This window comes from Arachis stenosperma, chromosome 9 (assembly GCF_014773155.1).
Source record: "Arachis stenosperma cultivar V10309 chromosome 9, arast.V10309.gnm1.PFL2, whole genome shotgun sequence".
NCBI classification, from domain to species: Eukaryota; Viridiplantae; Streptophyta; class Magnoliopsida; order Fabales; family Fabaceae; genus Arachis; species Arachis stenosperma.
The window spans coordinates 139974663-139980713 of record NC_080385.1 but is presented as its reverse complement, the minus strand read 5'-3'; the positions used below and the strand labels follow the sequence as shown (position 1 = coordinate 139980713).

At 40.1% G+C, this 6051-nt stretch overlaps 1 non-coding gene across 1 annotated transcript; it reads right to left on the bottom strand.

Annotated features, from left to right (window-relative positions):
* Positions 1-5185: 5185 nt before the first annotated feature.
* Positions 5186-5289, bottom strand: LOC130952867 (small nucleolar RNA R71). The gene has a single exon (XR_009075042.1). It is a non-coding gene; the product is annotated as a small nucleolar RNA R71 (small nucleolar RNA).
* Positions 5290-6051: the final 762 nt, after the last annotated feature.

Sequence of the window (6051 nt, the reverse complement as noted above, 5' to 3'; positions counted from 1 at the left end):
TTGGTCTATGAATGGTAAAGGAAAATGATCCTTTCTGGTGGCTGTATTGAGCCTTCTGTAGTCAATACACATGCGCCACCCTGTGACTGTTCTTGTGGGAACCAGTTCATTTTTTTCATTATGAACCACTGTCATGCCTCCCTTTTTGGGGACAACTTGGACAGGGCTCACCCAGGGGCTATCAGAAATAGGATAAATAATCCCAGCCTCTAGTAATTTAGTGACCTCTTTCTGCACCACCTCCTTCATGGCCGGATTTAGCTGCCTCTGTGGTTGGACCACTGGTTTGGCATTATCCTCCAATAGGATCTTGTGCATGCATCTAGCTGGGCTAATGCCCTTAAGATCACTTATGGACCACCCAAGAGCTGTCTTGTGCGTCCTTAGCACTTGAATCAGTGCTTCCTCTTCCTGTGGGTCTAAAGCAGAGCTTATAATCACTGGAAAAGTGTCACCCTCTCCTAGAAATGCATATTTCAGAGATGGTGGTAGAGGTTTGAGTTCAGGTTTGGGAGGTTTATCCTCCTCCTGAGGAATTTTCGAAAATTCCTTTACTTTCTCTAGTTCTTCTTGATCAGGTTGAGCATCTTTGAAGATGTCCTCAAGCTCTGATTCTAGGCTTTCAGTCGTATTGATCTCTTCTACCAGAGAGTCAATAATGTCAGCGCCTATGCAGTCATCTGGTGTGTCTGGATGCTGCATTGCTTTCACAGCATTCAACTTGAACTCATCCTCATTGACTCTCAGGGTTACTTCCCCTTTTTGTACATCAATGAGAGTTCGTCCAGTTGCTAGGAATGGTCTTCCTAGAATGAGAGTTGCACTTTTGTGCTCCTCCATTTCCAGCACCACAAAGTCAGTGGGAAAGGCAAATGGCCCAACCTTGACAATCATGTCCTCTATTATGCCTGATGGGTGTTTAATGGAGCCATCAGCAAGTTGGAGGCATATCCTGGTTGGTTTGACTTCTCCAGCCAACCCAAGCTTTCTGATAGTAGATGCAGGTATTAAATTGATGCTTGCTCCAAGATCACATAGGGCTGTCTTGGTGCAAGCGCCTTCTAATGTGCATGGTATTATAAAGCTTCCAGGATCTTGAAGCTTTTCTGGTAAGCTTTTTAGTATGACTGCACTGCATTCTTCAGTGAGAAACACTTTTTCAGTTTCTCTCCAATCCTTCTTATGACTTAAGATCTCTTTCATGAACTTAGCATAAGAAGGTATTTGCTCAAGTGCCTCTGTGATGAGCGGATAATTTGTATACTTTTTGGCATTGTTTTTAGTATGTTTTTGATATCTTTTAGTTAGATTTTAGTATATTTTTATTAGTTTTTATTTAAAATTCACTTTTCTGGACTTTACTATGAGTTTGTGTGTTTTTCTGTGATTTCAGGTATTTTCTGGCTGAAATTGAGGGACTTGAGCAAAAATCTGATTCAGAGACCAAAAAGGACTGCAGATGCTGTTGGATTCTGACCTCCCTGCACTCGAAGTGGATTTTCTGGAGCTACAGAAGCCCAATTGGCGCGCTCTCAACGGCGTTGGAAAGTAGACATCCAGGGCTTTCCAGCAATATATAATAGTCCATACTTTGTCCAAGATTTGATGGCCCAAACCCGCGAAGCAATCCGGCCTCAGAAATTCCAGCGTTAAACGCCGGAACAGGAATAAAAGTTGGAGTTAAACGCCCAAACTGGCATGGGGGCTGGCGTTTAACTCCAGAAAAGGTCTCTACACGAATTTCCTTGATTGCTCAGCCCAAGCACACACCAAGTGGGCCCGGAAGTGGATTTTTATGTCATTTACTCACTTATGTACTAGTTTTCTATAAGTAGGACCTTTTACTATTGTATTAGAGAGCCTTTTGATCATGTTTTTATGATTGAACTCACTTTGGAGGCTGGCCATTCGGCCATGCCTAGACTATGTTCTTATGTATTTTCAACGGTGGAGTTTCTACACACCATAGATTAAGGGTGTGGAGCTCTGCTGTACCTCGAGTATTGATGCAATTACTATTGTTCTTCCATTCAAATTCCACTTGTTCTTTATCTAAGATATCACTCGTTCTTCAACCTATGAACAAGGTGACTGACAACCATTCTTGTTCTACAAGCATTCGAGGCTTTAGTGAATATCTCTTGGATTTCTGATTGCATGATGCATGGTTGATCGCCTGACAACCGAGTGCTCGCCTGACAAACGAGCCAGCCATTCCATGAGATCAGAGTCTTCGTGGTATAGGCAAGAACTGATGGCGGCATTCAAGAGAATCCGGAAGGTCTAACCTTGTCTGTGGTGTTCTGAGTAGGATTCAATGATTGAATGACTGTGACGTGCTTCAAACCTGTAACCTACTGGGCGTTAGTGACAGACGCAAAAGAGTGATTCTATTCCGGTAGGGGAGGGAACCAAACCGGTGATTGGCGGCACTGTGACAGAGTGCTCTGCATTAGCTTTCACTGCACGGATGGGAGGTAGCTGCTGACAACAGTGAGACCCTACACAAGTTTGCCATGGAAAGGAGTAAGAAAGGATTGGATGAAGACTGTAGGAAAGCAGAGAGACGGAAGGGAAGGCATCTTCATACACTTGTCTGAAGCTCATACACCAATGATATACATAAGTATCACTATCTTTACTTCTATGTTATTTTCGTTCATCATCATCATACATATCTGAGTTTGCCTGACTAAGATTTACAAGATGACCATAGCTTGCTTCAATACTAACAATCTCCGTGGGATCGACCCTTACTCACGTAAGGTTTTATTACTTGGACGACCCAGTACACTTGCTGGTTAGTTGTGCGAAGTTGTGTAATGCCATGGTATTAGGCGCACCAAGTTCTTGGAGCCATTACCGGGGATTATTTGAGTTGTGAAAAAGTATCGTTCACAATTTCGTGCACCAAGTTTTTGGCGCCGTTGCCGGGGATTGTTCATGTTTTGAGCAAGCTTGTGGTAACATCAGATGCCAAGATCCGGCAACAACATCAAGTTCTTGGTGTTATTGCCCGGGATTGTTTAGGCTGGACAACTGACGGTTCATCTTGTTGCTTAGATTAGGTATTTTTTTCGAAATTCTTGAAGGTGAATTCTAGAGTTTCATGATGATTTGTTGAAATCTGGCTGGCTGAGAAGCCATGTCTAATCTGATTGGACCGAGGTTTCAACTTATCACCACAAGAGCTTGTTGATTTCGTATCAATCTTGCTCTTGGAGCAGTGATTTGCTAAGATTTGGCTGACCTTTGGTCATGTCTAGTGTTTTGGACCGAAGCTTTCCTTGGAAGCTTGGCTGGCTGTGAAGCCATGTCTAATTCCTGGACCGGAGTCTTAGACTAGCATTGCACTGATTCCTGGAATTCTCATTAAGAATTTTGATGCCTTTTTCCACTTAATTTTCGAAAAACACAAAAAAAAAATTTATAAACCATAAAAAGACCAAAAAGATTTTATGTTTCTTGTTTGAGTCTAGAGTCTCATCTTAAGTTTAGTGTCAAATGCATGTTTTTGTTATAATTTTCGAATTCATGCATATATTTCTTGTTTTGATCTTTGAATTCTATTGACTTGAAGTATTTTGTGTGTCTCATATGCATTCTCATATTGTTAGTGTCAGTAGTGCACAAACTGCTAAGTTTGGTGTCTTGCATGCATTGTTATTTGATTCTTGTTGCATTTTGATTAATAGAAAAATCCAAAAAAATTTTTAATTTGAGTCTTTTCAAGTCAATGATACAAGGAATTGAAGATTCAGAACCAACTGCAGAGGAATTATACAGAAAAAGCTGAGCATTCAAAAATGCCCAGTGAAGAAGGCAGACTGGCGTTTAAACGCCAGCCAGGGCACCTGGTTGGGCGTTTAACGCCCAAAAGGGGTGCATTTTGGGCGTTAAACGCCAGAATGTATACCATTCTGGGCGTTTAACGCCAGGATGGTGCCAGGGGGAAGATTTTGTTTCCAAAATCAATTTTTCTTAGTTTTTCAAATCAAATCTTTTTCAAATCAAATCTTTTCAATCAAATGTTTTCAAATTCAATTTCTTTCCTTTTAAAAAGATACTTACCAACAATTAATGATTTGATTGAACATCACAAGATTGTTGCCTTTTCTGTTGAGAGAGGTTTAAATGTTTCAATCATATCTTTTCTTGTTAGGCAAGTCATCAATTTTCAAAATCATATCTTTTCAAATTGTTTTCAAATCATATCTTTTAAAAATGTTTTCAAATCATATCTTCTCAATCACATCTTTTTAAACCCATAACTTTTTAATTAAATCTTTTTAACCACATCTTTTTCAAAATAGTTCTCAATCAAATCTTTTTAATTTCTAATTTCAAAATCTTTTTCAAAAATCACTTTATCTCTTTTCCACTTTGATTTTCGAAAATCAATTAACATTTTTCAAAATGTTTTCAAATTTTTTAATTGAATTTTCGAAAATTCTCTTCCCTCCTTCCCACATCCTTCTATTTATGGAGTACTACTCCTTCTAAATGCACAATTCGAATTTTATCTATTAAAATTCGAATTCTCCTTCTCCTTCTTCTTACTATTTCTCTTTTCCTCTGACATTTCAAGGAATCTCTATACTGTGACATAGAGGATTCCACATTCTCTTCTTCTTTTTCTATTTCTTATGAGCAGAAGCAGAGACAAAGGCATTCTTGTTGAAGCTGATCCTGAACCTGAAAGGACCTTGAAGAGAAAGCTAAGAGAAGCCAAAGCACAACTCTCTTTAGAGGGCTTGACCGAATTCTTCAAGGGAGAAGACATGGCAGCCGAAAACAACAACAATGCCAACAATGCAAGGAAGGTGCTTGGTGACTTTACTGCACCTACTCCTGATTTCTATGGGAGAAGCATCTCAATCCCTGCCATTGGAGCAAACAACTTTGAGCTTAAGCCTCAATTAGTTTCTCTAATGCAACAGAATTGCAAGTTTCATGGACTTCCAATGGAAGATCCTCATCAGTTTTTAGCTGAGTTCTTGCAAATCTGTGACACAGTCAAGACTAATGGGGTTAACCCTGAGGTCTATAGACTGATGCTATTCCCTTTTGCTGTGAGAGACAGAGCTAGAATATGGTTGGACTCTCAACCTAAAGAAAGCCTGGACTCTTGGGAAAAGCTAGTCATGCCTTCTTGGCAAAGTTCTTTCCTCCACAAAGATGGAGTAAGCTTAGAGTGGAAGTCCAAACCTTCAGACAGAAGGATGGAGAATCCCTCTATGAAGCTTGGGAAAGATACAAACAATTAATCAGAAGATGTCCATCTGACATGCTTTCTGAATGGAGCATCATAGGTATTTTCTATGATGGTCTCTCTGAACTATCCAAGATGTCTTTGGATAGCTCTGCAGGAGGATCTCTTCATTTGAAGAAGACGCCTGCAGAAGCTCAAGAACTGATTGAAATGGTTGCAAATAACCAATTCATGTACACTTCTGAGAGGAATCCTGTGAACAATGGGACTGGTCAGAAGAAAGGAGTTCTTGAGATTGATGCTCTGAATGCCATATTGGCTCAGAACAAAATATTGACTCAACAAGTCAATCTGATTTCTCAAAGTCTGTCTGGAATGCAAAATGCACCAAACAGTACTAAGGATGCTTCATCTGAGGAAGAAGCCTATGATCCTGAGAACCCTTCCATGGAAGAGGTGAATTACCTAGGAGAACCCTATGGTAATACCTATAATTCTTCATGGAGAAATCACCCAAACCTCTCATGGAAGAATCAAGAGAGACCTCAACAAGGTTTCAATAATAATGGTGGAAGAAACAGGCTTAGCAATAGCAAGCCTTTTCCATCATCTTCTCAGCAACAGACAGAGAGTTCTAAGCAGAATAATTCTGACTTAGCAACCATGGTCTCTGATCTAATAAAGACCACTCAAAGTTTCATGAATGAAACAAGATCCTCCATTAGAAACTTGGAAGGACAAGTGGGTCAGCTGAGCAAGAAAATTACTGAACTTCCTCCAAGCACTCTCCCAAGTAACACTGAAGAAAATCCAAAAGGAGAGTGCAAAGCCATCAATAT